At 34.4% G+C, this 26,397-nt stretch overlaps 1 protein-coding gene across 30 annotated transcripts in view; it reads right to left on the reverse strand.

Annotated features, from left to right (window-relative positions):
- ZBTB20 (zinc finger and BTB domain containing 20) overlaps positions 1-26,397 on the reverse strand; it is an 812,433-nt gene that overhangs the window by 555,877 nt on the left and 230,159 nt on the right. For all 30 annotated transcript variants that reach the window (XR_005202621.1, XR_005202622.1, XM_037743875.1 and 27 more), the window contains one exon: positions 22,627-22,668. The gene's annotated coding sequence lies outside the window, so the exon portion shown is untranslated. The remainder of the gene's footprint in view (positions 1-22,626; positions 22,669-26,397) is intronic.

Here is a 26,397-nt window from a genome sequence, read left to right on the forward strand (position 1 = left end):
AAAGAAGCCAATCCCCTAGTTTTATATGTAAATATTTTTAAAACACACACATGTATATAAGCACAAAGGAAAGGTCACGAAGACGTAAGTCTTTAATAATTTTTTCTGTAACTGTCCACAAAACTTTGGGCTTTTTTGTAGCCTTACATTTTCTTTTACACAATACACCTGCTTTTTTTTCTAAACTAAATATTTCTTCCATCTAATGACTCTCTTTATTAGACAGCATCTAATTTGCATACATTTACATACAATTTAACTGCTAGCTTGTGAGAACAAAGAAATGGCTCTGTATTGTACTGAAGGACAATACTCAGTAAAGAAAGGTATAAAAATCAACCGGCTTGGTGACTGTGTAAGCTCTTTGTTTCAGATATACCAGGCTCCCTCCCTCTCTCTTAACATACCACTTAAAAGGGGCAAAAATTATTTCATCAAACAACGAAAAAAAGAAACAGCCTTACTTTGTTTAACTGTCCATTTCCTCTCCAGCTTGGTTACTACAATTCAGGAGTCCAAGTTCCCTGCATCTACTACAATTTCCTCTATTAATATTTGATAGATTTAATCACTGTATTTTTGTTTCGTGTCTCATTCCTAAAACAACCTGGAATTCCACTGTGATAAAGCTCTGTTCTGATGCTAATTTGTGCTGCCATCGGCCTTGTTCCCAAGCAGACAGGGTAGAATATGGCATCATGCTCTCCAGTGAACAATGCATATACTTACCCTTAACAGGTTAATAGATTTTATTGAGACTTTGGATCTTTATCATATGAACTAGCTCTTCAAAAAGAAATGGTTTTCATCATCTACTGGGGAGATGATGGAAAAGAAAACTTGAATACAGGGAGGAAATACATGGTAAAAGAGATGTTAGGGGTACTTGAGTCAAATGTTTCTCCACTCAGCAATGCTATCCCTTTGTAAGTCTCCAAACCTGCATGACTCTTGGAAAATTAAAAAAAAAAAAAAAAGAACTGAAAACCAGGGACCCTTGATTCTCCTTTGAAAGTAAATTCATAAACTCTGTGACACAGGGTGAGTCACTATGACTCTTCTCTCTGTAGCTCTCATCCTTGACAAATGGAACAGGAGATTATGGAAAGCAATCTTGAAGAGTTTGTTTAGTGTTTTGTAAATATTAACTATTGAAAACACACGAAACAACTAATAAAGCTGCGGTCACAACCAACTGAAAACAAACACTAGGAGATTCAAGTTTCTGAAATGCCATGTCTGAAATATCACACAAAAAATTATGGTATACAAAAATGCTTCAAATGTAAAGCAGGACATAAGGGCAAACTGAAAATTATAAAGCCAAGTACCAATTGGCATCAAAGCCTTGATAGAATTATCATCCATATCTGGGTGCTACAAGTGGTCATGGGAGATGTATTTCCTTGAATATATATATAACATGATTAATTTGACCTGTTCTGCATCTAATAATACATGTTTATAATTTTAGTGACCCGAAGAAGTGTGAATTTGTCAGTGATAAGTGAAGAATTTCTACCACTCTGTGGGGCTGCAGAATGCCCACATAATTTGGAACCTTTAGCAGCCAAACAGATTGCACAATCTCAACTAGCGATCTTGAAGCATGTCTGATTTTCCACCTGGTGAGAAGAAGCCTGAGTTATCGGGACTGTATGAGTGCTGGAGTGCTGGCATAGACCAACTCTGCCAACTTCTTAACCCATAAACAATTACGAATAATGATCAAAACAGCACGTAAAAGAAATAATTAGATGCTGCACTTAAAAAATTCTCAGTAGTGACTGAAATCTAGTCACTAGAATGAGTAGTCAGGAAGTTGTTGATCCTCTGAAAACCACAGCTTAGTTCTAAAAACAGCCTTAAATTGCAGAGAACCTGACCCCGACCTTCAAATCCCTTGCTCCATGAGGAAATGAGACTACCGCCTCACGAGTGCTGTAGTGTCTGTTCTTTCCGAGATTGTCAGTAAGTTTACAATACAATTCCTGTTTGTAAGGCTCATTAGATCTCTCTTGTTTATACAGATTTGAGGCAGTACTTGTTTTCATGTGATAGAATGAATTATCTGTTGGTACCCGACATCAGACCTATTTTCTACACTCTAACATATTAAATTCTGCCTTGTTTGTTTCTAAAGCACCTCTTAATACCAACTCAGCCAACATCACCTGTGCTGGAGGTGGTTAAGATCCACCTCCCCAATGCATGTTACCACGGTGACAAAGTAGTGACCTAATTTACACACACCTGCTGGGTTAATTGGGCCAAAATGAAAGATGATATATATGCTCAAAATCCAAAACTGATTTTTTTCCTCAAAATTAAATATTTGATTTTTTAAAAAATTAGCAGTTTCTAAAGCTAAGTAACATACTCCAGGTGTGCATTTGCCAGTTAATGTACCCTGAATGTTTCATGACACTTGAGGAGCAAAATATATTGAGTGATGAATACAAATCTTTTATGTATTTTCTGTGTGCAATGATTAGTATGAGTAAGTGGTCTCAATCACTGAATACATGGGGTATGCTTGAAGGGTCAGGCCACTGCCTTAAAGCAAACAGGGACATCTCAACTGTGCCAAGTTAGCACACAGAGTCTCCCCGCGGCCTTTGAAAATGCAAGTTTGCTCTGGAGAAAGCTGTTCTCCATAGACTGAGGCAGCCTGCAACATCTTTTATACAAAAACATCACTTACCTCTGCTTGACCTCTTCCTACCTTTTTGTATTCATTTTATCCAGACCACTGAGAGCTTTTCTTTGAGCCACATTAAGTTTTATGCCAAGAACTGATGAGGATATGAATCAATAGACACTTTCAGAGACTGCTAGGACAGACACAGCAATGTGTAAATGGTATAGCTAACTGCATCAAAACCCCTAAAATACATATATCTTTCACCTATTTATTATACTTAAGGATTTACCTGATGACATAATCAGGGATGTTTCTAAAAAGTACTGTCACAATAATATTCATTGTAATTTATTTTTACTAAAGAAAAATCGGAAGCAACTAATAAATCCAAGAATAAGAGACTGGCTAGGTAAATTATAACACAACCATTGTATGGAATACTATATAATCAATTAAAAAATCGTCACAAAAAATATTAAACGAAATAAGTATTCATAATATATTGCTAGCTGAAAAATCAGAATCATAACTATGCATAATACCATGTTATTGCATGCACACATGTATATACACATCAAAATATTAATAATAACTTTTTCTCTAAGTGGTAATAGTAATATCAATGGTGGGTTTCTTGCCTTCTTTCTGTCTTTTTGTGTTTTCCAAACAGTTTTACATTGATATATATTACTTTTAGAAGGGAAATATAAATATTATATTAAAAATAAAATGAAGGATAGGAAAAAAGTTAAATGACATTTCCTAATCCCTCCCTCCTACTTAGATTTCACATTTCACCTATACTCACTTCTCTCCTTGTCAGTTGGAGATATAAATATAATAGATGTTAAACTGGACAATGTTCTTTTATTGCTGAATATTCAACTTTTCTAACTGAATGGATCTTTCACTTCTTTACAAACCTTTCAAAGATGTCAGTCAGCAGAACACTTAGAGTCTCCAGTCTGCTTTTTATGCTTACAAAAACCATGTTAAATAATTGCCTTTTAATAATAATGACTACTGGAAGTGAACTTTTCAAGGTACAAATAAATCTATTTATCACCAAGCTATTGTGTCCTGCTTAAATTACAACTTTCACATTTTGATTTCATTTGTACAGATATAGGGTCTTACTGATAAGTAAATAAGTGCTTTTTGTCAGGTAAGTAATATTAATATTACCATATGAAGTGGATTTGCTGTTAAAAGTATCTCACTAGGTGTTTGATTTATTCTATGATGCTTTCAATGATTTAATCATTGGTTAAATTATCAAAATATAATTATATATTTTTGATAAACAAGATGTTTTTCTTGGGATTTTCCTATGTCACCAAGAATAGAAATCAAGGATTGATGAGTAATAAAAAATGTCAGTTTTTAGTGATGATCTCTGCCTTCTTAAAAAGTTCATAAAGTTTCAGAAAAATACAAAATTCATGAGACTTCAAAAAATTAAAAATTGCTTCTTTTATTTCAAGTGATAACATCAAACTTTATTTTCATTCTCAAAAATAAGTGTTAATAATTATTTTAAGCTATACAACATGCAAAAATAAATTTTGGTTAAAGATGTAAATATTAAGAGACTAAATCATAAATGTGCTAGAAGAAAATCTGAGTAATTTTTTTGGTAAGAATTTCTCTAAGTCATAAAGGAAATGACTGAAAAATGAAACTACATAAAACAATGTTTTACATATACAAAACTCAAAAAGCAAATTAAAAATCAAGAAATATGTTTAACACACACTACAGAAAATTTACTTTTCATAACATATAAAGAGGCTATACAAACCAATAAAATATTTTTAAAACACAGTCGAAAATATAAAAAAGTATTTAACAGCCAATTCACAAAAAAAGTTAAAAAAATGTAAATAGCCAGTGAAATTTTAATACGTTGTTTAATCTAACTCATAAGTAAAGACATGTAAATAAAAACCATGATGAAATATCATTTTTACTTTTCTGATTAGGAAAAATTTGCTAAAACCCAGTACTAATGAGGCTGTGTGAAAGCAGGATTCTTATATAATGTTGTTACATGTGTGTGTCAGAAAAATGTTTTTGAAGGCAAATTTTTAATACCTATAAAAATTTTAATTATATAAACATATCTAGGAAAGTATACTATGTGTATATTAAAGTAAAAACAAGGATATATTTAGAAAGTGGTTTTTGTAATATTTTAAAACAGCAAAGAAACTGTAAATAACCAAATTTCCATAAATAGGCATTGGTTAAATACATTTTGTTACATCCATAAAATGGGAATATTAAGTAGCTGTTTGAGAAGAGGAAAAGATAAAGTACAATACGCCATAGTATAAACACTGTAAAATCTCTAGAATATATAAAATAAGCTACGACATTAAGAAAAAATACAAATGTATTTGAACAGTATGATTCCCTTTCTGTTTTTAAATTAAAGGTATGTAAACACATTTCTCCACATAAATACAGTTGAAACTTTTTATCTCTGGTGAATAGTACTATCAGTCGGTAAACATATACTTTTCATTTTATATCCCTGTGTACCGTTCAAACTTCGTGTGTGTGTATGTGTGTGTGGTTTTTTTGTTGTTGTTGCCGTTTGTTTTTTTTTTAGACAGAGTTTTGCTCTTGTTGCCCCAGGCTGGAGTGCAATGGCACAATTTTTTTTTTTAACACTGTAAGTACATTTTAAAAATACAAATAGCAAAAAAATTGTTCAGTGTAATGGTAAATGTTGAAAGGTACATACATGGAAGTAAAGAGTGCTCCACTGTTAAATTTCTCATTCTAGACTTGTCTGGTCCCACAGTAAATCATTTAACTTCATTGGGTTTCCATTTCCTCATTTGTAAAATAATAACTAAATTAGCTCAAATAATAACCTGTAAGTTACCTTATAGTTCTAATAGTACATACTTTCATGTGTTACTAATCTAATACATAATGGTGGAAAAATATGTTTGAGGCTTAAATATCAATTTTGAGCACCTATGCCTACTACAATAAACAAATCTCTACTTGGTATTTTGTATGTAGACTGTACCCATGTTTTTATAACAAAAGCAAACAATATATATGCTGAAAATTTTGGCTCATTGAATAAACTAAATATCATCTTAAAGACTATCCCCATGCACAAGTATCTCTCGGTCTCAACAGTTTAGTTCTGCCACATGTTGAAGCAATATTGTCAAATAAGACTAATCAGAAATGTATTACTTATATACTTCACTGCCAACTTACAGCCACCAAGCTGATTTGTTGAATCCACCCTTGATATATGCTCTTATATATAGAAAATCATGTCAAAATATCAAAAATCATTTAGAATTCAGGTATATATTGCCACAAGCATTCTTAAAATGTTTTTGATATTCGATAACCTGATAGTGCATGCTCACAAGTTAAAATATTAACATCTATCTTGTTTCTAATTTGTAGTACTTGAGGCTTCAGTATGATAATGCCTTCCATTGTGACTTAATATTCCTATCATTTGGATACATATTTTTCAAGCAAAAATCTCTCAATCATTATTCAGATGACAAATTATAAGGTCTTATCAGTTAGATATAGGAAAGTGTGCATGTGGAATTTATGAGAAAGCAGGTAGTCCATTCCTCCATTTCTGGGTTCCATTGTGATAAGGACAGAATCATGGGAATTTCTTTGGTAAGAGTCAAGAATATAACTGATAAGAATGGTTTGTTCTTAATCACACACTGTAGTTTAGTTTGTAAATTAGGGCATGGGTAAACCCTACTAAAAAGTATATTGATCGATTTTTAGTATTTCTAGTGAAGAAAAATTAGACTCTCGCATCTAAAAACCTAACAATCTCTAAAAATTTTCTCTGACTCTGTTTTTCAAATGTTCACAGTAGATGGCCTACCTTCTTGTGCATTTTTTTATATAGTATCAGCCTGGGTCATGGTAATACTATTATCTGGTATAACACCAAGCAATGGGAAAATAATGTGGTGAATGGACAGTTGATTAGAAACATTAAACTCAGGAAAATTCAATTAAAGATCATTTCAATGATTTACTACCATACATCTTTGCTCAGCTATGAATAAACAATTTTGAATGAAATTTTTGGTGAAATTTCTGTTTCAAGGTGAAAGTAGAAATGAGAAAAATAGACTTCCTGTGCTCACCTCAAATGGAGAGATAGCTACATATTCCTGAAAAGTTCTATGTTAAATCTTGGGCTCCCTATGAGACTAATAAAAAAAATCAGTTTAATCCTTCATTTTCATTTTCAGTCTTGATATACAGGGAAGGAGGAAAAGGGTTGATACTACTACTTGAAGAAGTGATATACCAAAGGGAGAAATGATGGCTCAAAAGTCCCTGTGGCTCCTCTAACAAACCATGGTACCAGAACAGACAATCAAATTGCTAGGGAGACTAAGAATAGCAATAAATCCAATCCCTCCCTTTGTGACCAAACTTACTTTTGCTTTCAGAAATAACAAAATTTTAGGAGATATGGTTAAAAATTTACAGGATATGGCAAAATTTAAGGAGATACGGTTAAGCATTTTTAATCCATTCTCAAACGCTTAATATGGCTATATTTAGTACCAGGATAAAGGGGAGGATCAACTGGTTGCCCCTGAAGAAGCAGACCTCCCAAATGTACATTGTTAATAGTTGACAGAACATGCCTCCCTTACCACAGCTACTCTAATACACACACACACACACACACACACACACACACACACACACCCCTTGGATGCACAACCGTGCGCAACCTATAATGATTTAGAGATTGCATTTCTTGCGTGTAAGTTCTTCCCTTGACTGGCTCCTTCACATTATTCAAACTTTATTTCCTCAGAAAGGCCACCTACACTCTGCCCCTGGATTACCAGCCATTCTTTATCCCAATTTTTTTTTGTAGTTATACTTCACAAATAACACCACTTCCTGAATGTATCTTATTTATGCGTTTCTTAATTTGTTTACTCTCTCTCTCTCTCTCTCTCTCTCTCTCAGTCTTCTTGTTCAGAGCTGTCTCTAGTGCCTGGGATCAAGTGAATTGTGATTGTTTCCTCATAATAGAAGAGTAGAAGAGTAATCCACACCAGAAAGAAATCTGCTTTCTAACAAAATAATAGTTTCTTCTCTTTGTTTTTGTTTTTAGTTTTTTCCAGCAACAGATACAAGACAAACTAAAATAGGTTAATTCAAATAATGTGTTTTGGGTGCAAATCCCAGTTTGATATTATCAAAAGAATATTTTCACATTTAACTATATTACCATTTCAGAGATTACTTAATTTTCATTTTCATTTTTGTTTCATCTTTTCTTTTCTGGCAGGGAAACCTAAGCTTATTTGTAAAACTTTTCTGTCATACAAGAGTACAATTATATTTTATCCAGAACAGAAGTGCAGCAAAAGAGCTGAAAGTAAAGGAAATGTTCAGTAGATGAGACCTATAATACTAGTTCTGATTAATTCATATAATCACTCTATTAATTATCTATGTTTAAAATTCAAATTGTTTCTCTTATTGAGCATTCTTAAAGAAAACATACTAGTAATATTCCACAACCATGAGGTAGAGAGGGTCAACAAATGCTTCCAATTATATCCCAATTCTTTTAGGAATGGTATAGTTTACCTTCTGCTCCCTCTACCCACTCACCCTAACAGTACTCTCTTCCTTACTTAAGAGGGGAAAAACGCAAACATTTCCTGCAGTTTGAAAATCAACTTGGGAGAAGTAGAAAAACAGGTGTTTGAGTTGGGCAGAGCTAGGGTTAGTCCTGTCTCAGCCATTTACTGGCTATTTAAACTTACAAATTAACCTCTGAGTCTTGCTCTTTTAATCTAGACCTAGATATTCATGATTCCAGTGTTCATTTAATGGATGTATATTTGTATGTGTGGCCATATCCATAATTCTCTATTAAGACCTGGCCCATGCTAAGTATAGAAATTAGACAGATTACCTTGTGGTCTCAACATGCTATCATCTGGCACAATACTTTTATCCATCTAAGACACTAAATTTTAATTGTATACTTGGCTTATAGTATCTGGAGATCATTATGAAAAACATTTTCTGCAACTCACGATTTATTTAGGTCACAAGTAAAGTTATGTGAAAGTACCATGGACTATAAAGGTACATTTGGCATCTCAACACACATGAATTCATGAAAAAGATGGATGATACCAATGTCAGTTTTTAGTTCTGCAGGCCATTGGCAGAGTTAGTAACTACTAGTTACCTATTCTATGCCTCAACTTTGTAATCTATAATGAGAAAGTTCAGCAGTTTAAAAAAAAATGACAGAAAATGATTCATAATTCCATTAAATTCATAAAAAAAAACTAAGGTGCTAAGCCAACAAGTATTCTAAAAACAGAAAATATAATAAACTTTGTCAATTACCAAGGGAAAATATAATTAACATGTTAGCATATGTCTTAGTCTGTTTTCTGTCACTTATAACAGAATACTTGAAACTCCGCAATTTATAAGAAGTGAAATTTATTTCTTATAGTTCTGGAGGCTGGGAAGTCCAAGGTTGAGGGGGCAAAACTGGTGAAAGCTTTCTTGCTGTGACAACTCTCTACAGAGGTCTGAGGCAATGTAGGACATCACATGGCAAGGGGGCTGACCGTGCTAACACAGGTCTCTCTTCATCCTCTTAGAAAGCTACCAGTACCACTTCCATGATAACCGTTAATTCATTAATCCAAGAAAAGACTCATCCATTCATGGGCCCACATGACCTACCTCTTAAAGGCCCTAGCTCTCAATATTGCCACATTGGGGATTAACTTTCAACATGAGTTTTGGAGGGGACAAATATTAAAACCATAGCAGTGTGTAAATAAGCCTTCCAAAGATATTTGTACAGAAGAATAAAATTACTCCCTACAGTAGGTTGAATGTTGACTAGCATCCCCCAAATTTCATGTTTACCTGGAACCTCAGAATGTAGCATTACTGGGAGACAAGGTCCTTGCAGATGCAACTAATTAAGAATCATGAGATAAAATCATCCCTGATTCAAAGTGGGCCCTAAATCCAATAACTGATATGCTTATAATAGCAGGAGAGGACACAGAGAGACACATGCAGAGGGGGAGGTCCTGTAGAGATGAAGACAGAGTTTGAAGTGATAGTGCCAAAGACCAAAGAATACCTGGGACCTTCAGAAGCTGGAAGAGGCAGCGAAAGATTTTCACTGTGAGCCTCCAGAGGGAATGTGGCCCTGCTGTGTTTTGATTCTGACTTGTGGCCTCCACAACTGTGAGAGAATAAATTTCTGTTGTTTTAAAGTCACCCAGTTTATTTAAATTTACTACAGCAGCCATAGGTAACTAATACACTATCCCTGTACTCTCTAGGACTAAAACAGAGGAAGAAGTATAGCAGTTTTATAAGTGTAAATAGTGACCTGAAAGCCCTCAATTGATAGGAGCACATAAGGACAAAGAAAGATCAATAAGAAAACTTAGAGTTCAAAGTGATGGTTTCTGGTAGCAGTAAGTCAACCTCAAACGAACTGTACTGCCTTCTATTTGGAGTTGCTCCCTCTTAAATCCAATGCAGATGCACTCCAAAAGTGATATAACATCTTCTAATCCAATCCTTTCAAGCAAGCCAGAAACTCTTCTTAAAGTGGAATTGATCCTTTAAAAATGAAAATAAAAATTAATAGGCTGGGTGCAGTGGCTCATGCCTTTGGGAGGCTGAGGTAGGAGGACTGCTGGAGCCCAGGAGTTTGTGACCAGCATGGGCAACATAGTGAAACACCCATTTCTACAAAAAAAAAATCTGAAAATCTGCTAAGCATGGTGTTGCACACCTGTAGTCCCAGCTACTGGTGAGGCTGAGATGGGAGGATTGCTTGAATCTGGGAGGCTGAGACTGCAATGAGCCATGATGATGCTACTGCACTCCAGCTTGGATGACAAAGCGAGGCTTTATATTTTTAGAAATCCATGTGGTATATTGATGTAAATAATTAATATTTTACAATGATATCTGATCAATAGCAAAAGCATGCTGGAAATTACTTAATTGCACATAAATCAGCTCTCAAAAAATTATTTATGTTTCTGAAGAACTTGATTCAGATAGTAAATATTACCTATTTTTCATCAATAGAAATTTAAATATAATATCAGTAACAAATTTACAGGGAGGAAAATCAATTTTCTTTTGGCCTAGAGTATATACTATCATTACACTTGGCAAAGACCCTAATAAGTATACAGAACATGGTTTGAGGCGTCAGACCAGCACGATTAAAGATTATGTTTGAATTGTCTCCTAATATATAAAATCAACCATTTTTTAAGTAATACTAAACTCAGCTATTCTATTTGATATGCAAATTTATGCCATTTTAAAAGCAACATTTTAGTTAATTTTCAGTATGCCTATTAATTATCTGTGCACATTGTTATGTAGTTACACTTAAATCTTAAATTTCAGATATTCCCACCTGATTTAACATTTTATTTTTAAAAAGTCATAACCTGTGATATAATCCTCTTTTGATATGCTTAACAAAAAATAAGAATGAAAAATACTGTAAAAAGTCCAAATACTATTTAAAAATATATTGTAAAATAGTTTAAGAAATATATTTTGAAAATATATTTCACACAAATATGAATGTGTGAAATATCTATTCACACATTTTTACCCTAAATGTACAGGAACCCTTTCATTTGGAAAAATAGAAATTGTATTCATAATTTCCCTTGAAGACTCTAAAAACTGTAAGGATGATACATGCAGATATTAAGTATTAGACATTATATATTTAAAGCAGCAAAGAATGAAAACATTAACTTCCTAGGAGACTGCAATATCAAATTATTTTCTTTTGCTTTTTTAACTTAAGAAGTGTGTATTAATTATGATTAGCAATTAATTAGTCACCTAATATTCTAAAGGTAGAAACAAAAGGTTCTTACAACTCAGAGATGAATCTATTTATATTTGCCTTTTTTCCCCCTAAGACACTGATCTCCTAACACTTCATAAGTTCAGTAAGATGTGAATATAGATAATTAGGATATTCCTATATAATCAGGTAGAAAGTAAATACATTTGTGTTAGTAGCTACAATAATTTGTATATAAATGAATGAGTGAATAAAAAATAAATCATAAAAAGGCACTGTTTGGGATTGGTATAAAACATTTACTTTTAATATATAAATTAGTAATATTAAGCAGATATATTACAAATGACAGAGAATTGTTATTGAGGTGCAAATAACTCAGCAGTAAATATTAGCCATGACTAGGTTATAGGGTGTTTCTGAAATTCTTGTTTCTTTTTAGGTTAGCATAATGCTCTACTCAAGGTGTAGAGTAAATCTGCAATAGCTACAGCAAATAATAAGCAGTAGAAAAAAAGGATCTATACAGAAGACCATATTTTATTACATGGTTTCAGAATACCATTATAATTATGATGATTAATGAGAAGAGGAAGAAGAAGAGATGTTTTTAACTTTAAACTGCCTTGGTATGTTCTCATCTCTAAGTTACAGATGAGGAAACTGAGCCTAAAAGCACAAGAACAGCTACCTATATCGCATAGCCAATAAGTCATAACAGAGAAGCTGAAATCCCTTTCTTCTATTTCTAAATCCTGTACTCTCTCTCTCTCTATTATATTGTTTCTTTATTCCCTCAAACCAGAGATATGTATTAACAGTAAAATTCTTAAATTACTACAGTTAAAATAGAAATTCCTCCAAGCCAGTGTTGAAAGTGCCACAGTATTTATAAAAATAAAAATCAGCTTCTTAAAAATTATTGTTCTTATATAAATTTAAAAAGAAGAAAATCTTCTTTGAATTCTCCTATATTCCTCATACAGAATCTTGGCAGTGATAATCTGCTTCCAAAACTGTGAACTAGATTGTGTATATGAATTAAAATAATAAGAACCTACAGAAATATATGGGAGATCTACTTCAGATAGGAGGAGTCAGTGATGGTCTGAGTAGCTATTTTATAATAAATAATATTATCACACTTCAGAGAGTTTACAGTCTGGCAGAAGAGAAAAACATTAAACTAATAATTACATAACCACTTATTTATTTACACCTGAGGTCTATTCATTATCTTTGACTATGCCATATAATTCCAATCTTAACTCATTTGTACACATTACTTAGCTTGACAATGCTTGATGTTCTCCTTTCTATTTCCTTAAGTCCTATGTTTCATGGTTTTTTCAAGACCGAGCTCAAGTTCAGCCTCTTCCCAGCAGTTCACAGAAATCTCAGCCTCCGCTAAATATCTTCAGCACTTAATGAGTTTTTTTCAGCAATGGCAAATGGGTTTCCTATTACATGAAATTTCCATCAATTGGTAATGGTTGTCTAAAGTATTGTATTCAGAGGGATTCTAAGGTCAAGTTTTGGTGTATTGACAGAGACAGCCATAATGGATTAGCATTGTCTCACAGACAGGGATAGTGGGTATGTTCAATTTAGATCATTGACTTCACAACTAGACTGCCTAACTGTAAAAAAAAAATGTTTGTAGCATTCATTTTACACCAAATTCAGGTCTAGAGCATGCAATTTGACACTGAGAGAGCCTTATTTTATTTTTAAAAAACCTGTATCATTTCTCCTCAAGTATCTTGCAGATTCTTGCAGTCAGGACCATAGATACTTCACTATACTCACGGCATGTATTCATGCCTTCCAATATAGTCATCTGCTGATGACAATGAATTACCATTTTAGAATTCATGCTTATGACTATTATTTATGAACTCCATTTATGTCATAGCTCCTCTCAAAATATTATCAATGTTAAACCCTTAGAGTAAATCTGTAACATAAGCTATAAAATGCAAGTAAATATGTAATCTTTATCATGACCAGATTCAAACTAAACATTAGGATATTGATGACACTTAAGGATTAAATATATGCCTGCCAAATAATAAAATGAAACAAAGGGAAGATAAACAACTTGTTTATTTTCTTGAGACAGAGTCTCACACTGTAGTCCGGGCTGGAGTGCAGTGCTGCAATCTCACTGCAACCTCCGCCTCTGGATTCAAGTGATTCTCCTGCCTTAGCCTCCTGAGCAGCTGGCATTACAGGTGCCTGCCACCATGCCCAGCTAATTTTTTGTATTTGTAGGAGAGACGGGGTTTCACTATGTTGGCCAGGCCAGTCTCTAACTCTTGATCTCGTGATCCGCCTTACTGGGTCTCCCAAAGTGCTGAGATTACAGCGTGAGCCACCACGCCCAGCCTAAACAACTATTTTTTAAATGAGGTTAAACATTTTTTAAAAATCCGGCCAGGCGCAGTGGCTCATGCCTGTAATCCTAGCACTTTGGGAGGCTGGGGTGGGCAGATTGCTTGAGCTCACGGTGAAACCCTGTCTCTACTAACATACAAAAAATTAGCCAGGCATGCATGTAATCCCAGTTACTCGGAAGGCTGAGGCAGGAGAATCACTTTAACCCAGGAGGTGGAGGTTGTAGTGAGCCGAGATCACACCATTGCACTCTAGCCTGGGCAATAGAGCAAAATTCTGTCTCAAAACAACAACAACAACAACAGAAAAAAAAAAATAAAAAATAAAAATAAAAAAAATTTAGCCAGACATGGCAGCACGTGCCTGTAGTCCCAGCTACTTGGGAGGCTGAGGCGGAATCACTTGAACCCAGGAGGTGGAGGGAGATTGCAGTAAGCCGAGATCGTGCCACTGCACTCCAGCTTGGGTGACAGAGAGAGACCCTGTCTCAAAAAAAAAAAAAAAAATCAAAATCTGTGTATTTCAAAATATATTTTACATACTTATTATGTCCTAAAATTTTTATCTCTTTTTAGTATATTTCATTTTTCTGCACATAGTAAGTGTTGAAGAAATCCAAGGTGATTATTTTAGACCTTACATTAGACAGAAAGCTCTGCTTTACATTCCCCATTGCTAAGGAAGTGTATTCATCATATTCCATAACAGCTCACAGTTTGTTATACATTAACTGCTCATTCTCTGTGCCAATAAGACTGTGCTGGAACAGCAAATGAATTTGGTGCATTCATTTAAATGATTCTGCAAACCACAGGCTACCCAGTTGTCTAATGATAAGAGAGCCCCAAAGCCACCTGATCACCATTATACTCGCTTATTTTTTTGGATTCACATGGTCAGTACTGTCAGGATCTGAATACGGAGAAGAATGCGAAGTAAAAGTATACCTCAAACCTAATCATGAAAAGGGATTTTATTAATTTCGGCACCAGTGATGATGTGGCTAAGCTGGAAGGGGAATGGGATATAAGATCTGGAGTGCTTTATCTGCTCCAAGACCAATGCTGGTTTTGGCACTTCTCTCACTCTAGTGAGTTGCAAAAAAAACAAGCAGGTGCTAGCAATCTGAGAGACCACATGCCAGCTACAGCTGCTTCAAACTGATTCAATTACATCTGCCTGAATAGTCCCAGGACATCAAACTAGTTGAAGAGATCCATAGGTTGCAAGGAGACCTTGTCTATCCTGATGTGCAATTGTCTCTGAGAAAATGGTCTGCAAATTTCCAAGTTGTGATATAAAGTGATCATGCCATCACCAGGCATTAAGAGAAAAGATGGGGGAATGTGATGTTTTATTCACTTTAAAATTAAAAATTGGTTGTAGAAAACACAAATGTCCCCTTTGAATTTAAATCTGAAAGTCACTGAGGCCTTATGGATACCTTGAAACAGCCCAATTCTGTGAGAACATTTCCTAAATCATTGGGTACAGCACATTTACAGAACATGCTCTTGGGATCCGGACTTCGCTCCAAACCTTGTTTGTACAAAAAAGGGCCAAGCAGCTGGGAAATTCTGGAGTGGAGTGTGTCCTCATTAGTTCCCATCTGCCACCAGAACTCAGCTCATGGCAAGTTTGGCTAAGTCCTGGTGTACTCAGGTCCAAATGTGGGTCAGTTTTAATTACACTATACAGAATTCAGTGTGCAGTTTTAAAATCCTTATTATACAGCACAGAGGAATGGGCAGCACTCCAGCTAATCAATTTTTTAAAAGTACATATATAAAAATTTTAAACCAGGCTAGACAGACAGTGGGTGGGAAAAAAATCTTAAAATGAGTACAAGGGTTACTTAAGAGAATTATTAGTGAAATTGGGTCATGAACAAGTTCTTTAAAACTTAAATGTGAAAAACAAACTGTTTTCATTGGTAAGACTGGAAACTTATATAAGGTATACAATGTGCCTTGCTTTTTTTGTAAATAACAATAAGCCTGTGGCCAGGGTATAGTACACACGTATAAGAGCACTGGCTTTCATGTAAGCAGAAATATTCCCTATTTTGTCACTCTTTGCTCCAGCCTCTTTCAGTGTTTGTTACTTATAGCAGGGATTGAATGAAAGAAAAAAAAATCACAAGCTACCTGGTAATTAGTGAAAATACAAAGATGAGGAAGGAGAGGGAGTGAGAGAAAAGGAGAGAAGAAAGCACATGTGCTGAGTAACAGACTCTGGGCATGACTTGTCTCTCAGTGCCATCCACAAAAATGGGGGCCAGAATCAACCCATGCATGTTCAAATTCCAGCCTTTCCAAAAGCTTTATCAGGTTCAGGAGTGCTAAACACTAAGACTTCAAAGACAACTGTCAGTAAAAAACTCAGGAATAAAGAGATAGACAGTCAATGATTAGGCATTTATGCACCATTTTGGAGAGCCAAAATGTCCCTTGGCACAAGTCCTAATGACAACAACAACAAAAAACACAAAAACCTTAAATGTTCAAAGTATCTTTGGGCTTTTGACTGAGTTGTTATCAGGTTTATTTATTTAAAAAGCAGCATAGGATGCCAGGTTCAAATAACCAGCATTGAATACTTACAAGCTATAAGACTTTAGACAAATTGCTTATCCTCTCTGACATTTTGTTTTCTCACCTGTAAAATGGGGGAAATAACATCCTCCTCATAGGGCTGTTGCAAGGATCCTAAAATACATATTTATACACACACATGTATTGGATATGTACATATCAAATATATATATGTGTGTACGTGTACACACACACACAAACACACACCATCTGGAATATGAAAGTTACTCAATAAATGTTAACTACTATTAGTCCAATTATTATGAACTAAGTTTTGCTCTCCTCCCCCCAACCACAAAAAAATCACATGTTGGAGTTCTAACCCCCAGTACTTCCAAATGAGATCTTATTTGGACATAAGGTCTCTAAAGGGGTAATTGAGTTAAAATAAAGTCATTAGGGTAGGGCTGAATTCAATATGACTGATGAGAGAAACCTGGACACAAAGACAGATACTTATAGAGGGAAGACAATATGGAAAGACATACGAAGAAGATGGCTATCTATATGTCAAGAAGAAAGGCTGGAACAGATCCTTCCCTCACAGCCCTTGGAAGAACCAACCTGGCTAATAAACCTGATTTCAGACATCTGAACTGTGAGAAAACAAATTTCTGTTTAAGCCACCAGGTTTGTGGTTCTTTGTAATATGCCTAACTAAATAAAAATTCAATTAATAAATATTTACCTTGATTCATCATGGTCAAAACTACATATCTGGTGTTAGGCAGGTCAACTGTATTACCTCTGTTGAGTAATAATAAATTCTATATATTATCTAGAGCTTTTCCTTTATTTTAAAAGAATCCTTTTCTGATTGCTGTTCAGGAGGGATACTGCTGCAATATAAACAGCCTGGCAGAGGAAAATGGTTTACTATAATTAAGATCATCTAGCTTTTATTAAAGATAATTAAGGGAAAATCATACATATAAATTCACAAATCCACTTTTCTACTGTTGAATTTGCATAGAAGGAAATCAGAAAATCTTACCACATTAATTTCCTTCTCAAGAAAAAATAAGACCTTACACAGCCATATATGCACGGACAACTATGCTCAGTAAACCTGAGGCTGCTTAGATTGCCAACAGGACCACTTTTAGGTCACTTTGATGCATGTGAAAGTAACTCGTCAAGCATGGGTTATTCATCATTTGCAAGAGACTGCTTTGAAGGGTATCTGACTTTCAGAACAGGGATGAGAGTTGTCTGGGTTGTGTCAACAAGCTTTCTATTGCAAGACACACTCCCATAATCAACAGACACTGAAGTCAACGTGAGCATCCCCATCTTAAGTTTTTCTTTATACAGCCCTAGGCTTCTATAGAAATGTAGCATGCATAATTAGAAATTACAAGTCTAACCATGCTGAACTGAGATACTCAACAGATATCAACAGAGCTATAACTTGACCAAATTTAACTTTCTTAATGTATGTGTCCCACATTTCCTTCAAATTCCTATAATAGTCATCATAACAATTTTTATATTTTGACAAGAGGAGAGAGGAAAAAAATAATACACAGAGAATACTATGTAATAATACAGAGGTGGTAGCCGTGCACAAAATACTTTGTATACCTAATTTACCTTTATCCACATATCCACCATTAAAAACGAAGGTGGTGTTACCACCATATTATACATAGGAAAGCTTGAGGCTTAGTAAGCTCAGCCAACCTTGATGAGGTCGCACAGCTACTGAATAATAGAGCTAGACTTTTGGTAAATGTCAGTTGTAAGGAATCCAAAGTTCCTAAATTCAAACTGAAGCATGAGATTAAAATCCAGATATCCTAAGTGCATCATTGGGTTCCAAGATGCTGATTTATTTAAGGTATTCACAGGCTTGTTGAAGGCATTTGAACTCACATTACCAGCATATGTGTTCTTACTAAACCTAACTCAACTTATTCTCTTTATGAGGAAAACAGTGCTATTCATAAGCACAACCTAGACGGCTGTATTGAATTTAAATGAAATTAATCTTATTTATTATAAGAACACATGAAAATGGAATTACCATGCAATCATGCAATCTAGCAATTCCACTTCTGTGTATATACTCAAAAAAATTGAAAGCAGGTTGTCAAAGAGATAGTTATACACCTATAATCATAGCAGAATTATTAATTATAATTAAAACATGGGAGCAACCCGAAGTGTCCACTGATGAATGAATGGATAGGCAAAATGTGGTATATACATGCAATTAATTATTATTTGGCCTTAATAAAGAAAGAAATCCTGACATGTACTACCACATGGATGAAGGCTGAGGACATTACAGTAAGTGAAATAAGCCAAACATGAGAAGACAAATACTACTATATGAATCCACTTACATGACTACTTACAGTAGTCAAAATGACAGAGACAGAAACTAGAATGGTGGTTGCCAGGGGCTGGGAGTGGGAGTGCAGAGGGAAATGGGAAGTTATATTTTAATGGGTGTACTGTAGTGTCTTAGTTTTACAATATGAAACTGTTATATAGAGATAGATTGTGGTGATGGCTGTGCAAACATTATAAATGTATTTAATACCATTGAGCTGTATACCAAAAAATAGTTAAGATGGTAAACTTCATGTTATGTGTATTTCTCCACAATACAAAAGTTGGGGGAAAATAATAAAAATATCACATAAAGATTAGTACACTGTTTCATGATTTTTATAATATCTTCTAAGGGCAAGGAAATAGAGATAACTTTGTATAGAACCTTTGAGTACAATCTATGTGACAATGCCCAGACCAGGATCCCTGCTCCCAGACAATTAGATGCTCTTTTTTCAGAGTCTAAATTGCAGTAGTGGAGATGGTGGTGGTAATGGTAGTGATAGAAATGACAGTAGTATGGCTAAGATTTCTTCAGTACTTGCTATGTGCCAACCATAGGATTAAGACTCTTACATGCAGCGTGTTATCTAACTCTCAGACAACAGATACTATTATTTTCCTAGTTTCACAAATGAGGAAAAAGGGAACAGAAAGATTAGGTAACTTGACTGAGATCATACTAACAATAAGTGGTGAAGTCAAAAAGAACTCTATTGATACATCTTTGTCTCTCACTAGTCTGTATGCTCTTGAGGACAAAGATTTTGTTGTATTAATCTAGCCTAGCACTATGTCTAGCAAACAGCAGACATCCAGTCACCATGCAGAATAAAAAGAACTGAGGAAAGGAGAGAGGAAAAGAAGGTGGAAAAAAAGAAATTATATTTAGACATGCTATGTTCTCATAAATGTGGGTTTTCTTTCTTTATTTCTTTAACTCTGAAATCACAGGGGAACCTGTAATAATGCTCAGGAATCCTAGAGCATAGGAATTTCTCCCTCTTTGAGATTCTAGACTATGTATTCCTGACACAGGACCCTCCAAAAGCTGCTAATATCTGTCTAGTTTAATAATTAATATTCTAGCAAATATATATTCTTAGCTCATTTCTTAATTTCTAATATTGACACTCACAGAGAAAAAGAGTTTAATCTACCACACTAAGGTTCACTGGAAAAAACTGATGTCCTTGGTATTGGCCTCTTGCCCACTGGTGTGAACTGAGGTAAAAGAAAAACTGTCCCCTGAGGAAAGGTAGTTCCAAGCCTAAAAGTGCCACATACGTCATAAACCAGTGGTACTAAAATTGAGAACCCTAAACAAAAGGTTTTAATGCAATAGATACTGGCTTATTATGTAAACTGTGCCAATCTTATGTGATAGGCTTATGCCACACAAAATGGAACATTAGAACGGTCTATGTAAAACAGGTCTTAACAGCTCTATTTTGACTCTATTTACAGTTAAAATTTAGTGAGTCATAGAGACCATAATTATAAATATGTATACAGTAAACACAGGGTCCATTACTTTTGCTTAGCAAAATAATTACAGATTTTTAATATTCTGATCTTACCTGACCCAAAGGAATTAAACATACATTTTAGGGTTTTTGTTTTGTTTTGCTTTAGTGAGATAGAGATAGGGAGGGAGAGAGACAGAGAGCACAAGCTAGTGCTCAGGAAAGACGAAACAATAACCATATAACATAGAAGATTTGTCTATTTATATGCTGCAAAATATTTCCAAGGTGACAAGTAACTTGGCCATTAATGCCTCAGCCTTATGAGTATGATGAGAATAATATAAAGACTTCTTGTAGTAAGTAAAAATTAGTTTAAAGCATATTGCAAATAGTGTTATTTCAATTATTCATTAAAAGAGTCAAAGACGATCAATTTTATCCATTAATTTCTCATTTTAAGGACAGAATTTATCAGTATACTCATCTCTATCTAACTTGCAGTATGAGAACTAAAGTAAGTCCATCAAGACTCATCCAAAATGTATAACAAGTAATAAGATTTTAGGACACAATTCCTCTATTTCTAATATAACTCCAGAAATGTTTTATTCATAAATGCATTCATTCAACATTTATTGACCAACTACTATGTACAAGGCATTGTATAAGGGGCTGTGGCAATCCTCTACTTGCCTTTGTACTGCATTTCCTACTTCCAAAGAGGTTAAATTCATACCAAAGTGATTTGTTAAAAAAAAAAAAAATCCAAATGGGTCAATAAAAGGAAAAGATACACTAACTATAAGACTTCAGATTTAAGTTACTAAATGCTGATGGAAACTCCTCAGCATTTAAAAGAATACGTTAAAGAGAATAATGCAAGTCATCTGAATGTTTTCAATATTAGAAATCTGTGCCTACTGAATGAATTAATTAAATATCTTTTATATTGAGTTGTGGCTTTTTATTGCATTTATAGAACTTTACCTATTAGCAAAATATATAATCTATAATAACTTTTCTATATTAAAAATATAGTTGTCATAAAACATAAAGCCATAACTAAAAGATATTTAATACCATTACCAGTAACACTTATGAAAAGATACCCAAGCATCTAGCATTTGTTAAAGAATAACATTCCATAAAATTTACATCTGGATTTTAGCCCCTCTTCTAGAATTAGTATTTAATCTTCACTTTTTTTCTTTCTCACTTCTAACCCAACTGCAACAGAAACACATGCACAAATTAAGAAATTATCTTACAATATACCCTTAAATTTTCTGAATATGCCCCACGTGTCCACTAATAGCCAAATGCTTTCAAATCTGTTCAGCTAAATGGATCAATAACTAGATCCAGCCTCACATAGTGGGGCTGCCAACATGATGAAATTGAGCCAAACACAAAATGGTTCTACCAGGACAAAAATTATTATCAACCCAGTTATCTGAAGAGATCTACTCTCCCAGGTATTGTTTTGAGAAGTTGGCAAACACATTATCTAGGGCAGTGAACAGCTACTAAAAAAAAAATCTGAGTCACAAAACAGAGGATTTGAAGAAAATATTTAGACGCTAAAACCAGCGATTTTTAGAATAAATCAATGTAACAGTTCAAGGTCTACATCAAGTAAGAATCTTTCAGTCAGAGTACACAAAATACGTCAGAGCACAAGCACACTGCTAACAAGCTTCTCTGTGCTCTCACTCATATGACATAGCTGCAAGCAACAATTGAGCAGGTGCAACCAAGCTTTTGAGAATTCCTGCCTGTTGCCCAGGAACCACAACACCACATGGTTGAGATCTTAAACAGGTGCAAACATTTTTTTTTTTCCATTCGTCTAGTGCTTAAGACAGTGCAGCAGACAGTACATCTGCAACCACTCCATATCTAAAGCAACCATCACAGAAAATAAACTCAAAAACAGCAAAAAAAAAGTTTAAATAAAATAATAATGGCAAAAATGTGGTTTTGCATTGGTGTGACTCACCATTCACTTTAATAGTACAACTCCATAAAATATAATCTCTTCACCAGATGAATGCTTTGTAATTAAAATTATTCTGCCTCATCGAATCTTAGAAATGTTTACTTGATTCTTGCAATAGAATAAAATAAAATATATGTATAAAATGTACTATCCTTTGAGGCTGAAGCCGTCAATATCTGTAAGTAATCAAGAATTAACACTTTTATATTACAAAAGCAATCTTAACATAAAAATACTGTAACGTGTTAGTTAATATATAGATTTACATAGTTATAGGTAATTCATATACACACCTGTGCAGCTATGGGGCACAAACTTTCAATTTATCAGGTATTCTGAAATGTAAAACAAATATAAGTAAAAATTAATTTACTAAGTTGGAACCAGTATTTATGTTGCAACAATTCCTGCAGAGAATTAGGAAAAGTTTCAGTGCATAAAGAGATGAATTATTTTTTATCAATATTTTCCCCACAGGATATTTCATATATCTGAATACACGTGCGTGCGCACACACACACACACACACACACACACACACACACACGAGTCCCTTAGCAGTATATCATAAGTACCAGCAAGGGACTCTGACTCACCATGGCCTCTGAAACGCAAATGCTTTCAGTAGAGGATGAGGCAAACACTTTAAAATGATTTTTTTTTTTTTGGTATTCTTCCAAGGCTATTGCCTTCCTAACACAAATATGACTGCTGCTCTCTAAAATGAAACTACTCCGATTCATCTGCACTCAGTTTGGATAGAACGTTGATGAGGAATAAAGGTGCTTTTGTAGAGCAGTCCGCAAAAAAATGCATGCATAAATAAAAGTAAACTTTGAATGTTCATTAACTTTAAGTTACAACAGCAAATAGAAATAAAATTGATTGCTACAAGAAGGAATCAGATATAATGAAAAATGACTCAACCCATTTTGTCAAAACTGCCAGTGAAGTAAGTATTGATACAGAAGACTATGTAAGTCCACCACATTCAACAAAAGTAGCAGTTTACAATTAGACCTGAAAAACATTTGGATTTAGGTGGAAACTGTATTGCAACATGCAGCCTCCGAACTACTGGTATCCTTAAAAATATTTCATAATTCTAGCCAGCCACAGTGGCTTATGCCTATAATCCCAGCACCTTGGGAGGCTGAGGTGGGCAGATCACATCCTGAGGTCAAGAGTTCAAGACGTGGCCAACATGGTGAAGCACTGTATCTACTAAAAATACAAAAATTAGCAGAGCATGGTGGCATGTGCCTGTAATCCCAGCTACTTAGGAGGGTGAGGCAGGAGAATCGCTTGAACCTGGGAGGCAGAAGTTGCAGTGAGCCAATATCGCACCACTGCACTGCAGCCTGGGCAACAAGAGCAAGGCTCGATCTAAAATAAATAAATAAATAAATAAATAAATAATTCATAATTCGTTTTGAAAGCAAACTGATGTGTTTAATTGATATAGTTCTTCTGAGCACAGCTGATGACAGCAACATATTATAGTTAGTAAGTCTACTTTATAACACTTGCTTAACAGTATGTAGTGATAATAATTTTGATGATGGCTCAATAAAATAGCATCCTCATATGCTTCTGATGGGAGTGTAGATTACAAAATGGTTTCTAGAAACCTATTGAGTACTATGTACAGGAATTCAAAGTTCAATATTTTTGCCCAGGAATATAACATAATGGAAAACCAACAGAAATTTATGTAAAAAAGAAAATTTTAAGATAGTAAAAAGCTATAAGCAACCTAAATATCTAATAAAGATGGTAAAAGCTATAAGCAACTTACATATCTAATAGCAAAATAATTAAATAAAGCATAGCTCATCCATATAAAGAAATATTTGGCAAAATTTAACAAGGTACCTTAAAAGAATATTTTAAATTTTATGGAAAAATGCACATTTATAGTATTATGATGCTATAACATTATCTAAATATATAGGGCACCAATTAAATGGACAGTATGAGATTATATGAATAAGAAAAAACAAAGAAGAAAATGAAGCATTAAGAGTGATTATATCTGGAAAATAAGATTATGGATGATTTTAATTTTTCTTTTTACTTTCATATTAGTTAATTCTCTATAATAAGCATTACTTTTTTAATAGGAAAAAATAATAGTAGGCAGGTTAGGGGTAAAGGGAAAAAGTTATAAAATGCTATATGGAATTCATAAATGTAATCTTCCTAAGAGAAATAAATCAATTCAGTCACACATTAAACCCACTAACTGTACCTACAATGAGAAACTCACCCTCATTGCTTCCTCAAAGGGGCATAGCCAGGGTCTCTTTTATCCCACTGCTTTAGAATCTACACAAGTAATTCAATAACACATTTTTAATCATCTTAGTAAAACTTCTTTACTTATTATACAGAGTGAAATGATGGCAAGAATAATTTAGGACTGCACATCTCTTCAACCTACTACAGCCTAACTTATTCACTAATTCAATAGCATTCAATGAGCATCTACTACCTGCATGGTGCTGTGTTGGGCATTGCAATGTGCTAAAAGATAAATTAGGAGGCACCTTACCCTCACTGAGCTAACAATTTAAAATACTAAAAAATGTTTAGACACAGCTCACATAAAGATGTAATACAATACAGTTCAAGGCATTTGTGACAGATTTGGCACACTTTAAAGCAAGAAAACATGCACTGGTTTATTATTTTATATTTCTGAGCAAACACTTGAATTTAGGTAACAATAAAAAGTCACGTGTATTACTGTCACCTATTAAATGCACTAGCAAATTAAGTATTTAAGTTTTTTCCTTATGTGATCTACTTTTTGCTAATAGACAGTTACTAATAGGAGATTAAATATAAAGGAATAGTGATCCAATCTAGAATGCAAATGTGTAAGATTGTCTCAGTTTATCTGAGGTCACATAAAACACATACACAATTATTAACAGGCTGCAGTTATTTACTGGAAACCAAAGTAAATAAGTTAGTTACTGGTTAATCCTGTTAAAAGACACTGTTATGACAGCACCACCAGGGAAAGAAAAGAAGATAGAGCGAATCACTTTTCTTATGCAGATAAAATGTGTAGAGATTCTCTCAACAGCTGTCCAGTTTCCTGGTGGCCTGTAAACATAATCAGTGTCGCCCTTCTGAGGCCAGTGCTGCAGGACGATTCCAATGTTGAAGTCAATAGGGTCAGCTTGTGTGAAGTGGTGACAAGCACTAAGAGAAGCTAAGAAACTATTTGTGTGATCAATGATCCAGAGACTGGGGCTTAGAGTTCTGGGAAGCAGCAGAGTTATGAGGTAGGGTGGTAGTTAAGCACTTAGCTTTTGCCATCAGACAAATCTGGAACCAAATTCCTGCTTCCCCTCTTTAGTTTTGTGATCCCAAGCAATTTAAATTTTCTGTCTGTAAAATGGTGATCATGTTACTCACCCTATGAGGTTGTCTATGCAGATTATATGTTACAGCTATATAAAGGAACTAGCACAGTGGCAGCCATAAGGTAAGCACTTGATAAAAGGGAACTGTTAGTACTATCATAGTTGTATTAAAAGGGAGAGCATGTATGTCCCTTTAAGCTAAGGGACTAAGCTAGGCAGGGAGCAAGGAGATAAAGAAGGCTTGTTCAAGACATCACCCTATAGTCCAGCAGCTCATCCAAAAGCCAGTCATGTGCTTGGTGTTCACAGAACATTTCTGAATCAAGAAACACTGCAACTATAGTAATAGCCACAGTAACATTTCTAACAAGCACTTTTAAGCTCCATTCCTAGTACCGACAAGGAAGGCAGTAGAGTCTAAATAATGTGTGCAGCAATACTGCCGAACTTCACTGGGTGAAAAATGAAGGATCATTTTCCACATTTAACTGAAACAATAAGGAAAAGGAAAATAAGGACAAAATGAATGTAATTACTCAACTGGAATTGGACCAAGGTGCTGTGTGATGTTCTTAGCAATCACATGTGGGCACTTATCACCTTTTTATGTATTCTAAGGAGATCCTGCTGATGACCAGAGCCTTATGTATGAGGTTTGCAACTCTAAGTAAAAAAATGTTACAGTTA

This window comes from Cebus imitator, unplaced genomic scaffold, assembly GCF_001604975.1.
Source record: "Cebus imitator isolate Cc_AM_T3 unplaced genomic scaffold, Cebus_imitator-1.0 Scaffold157, whole genome shotgun sequence".
Classification (NCBI taxonomy): Eukaryota; Metazoa; Chordata; class Mammalia; order Primates; family Cebidae; genus Cebus; species Cebus imitator.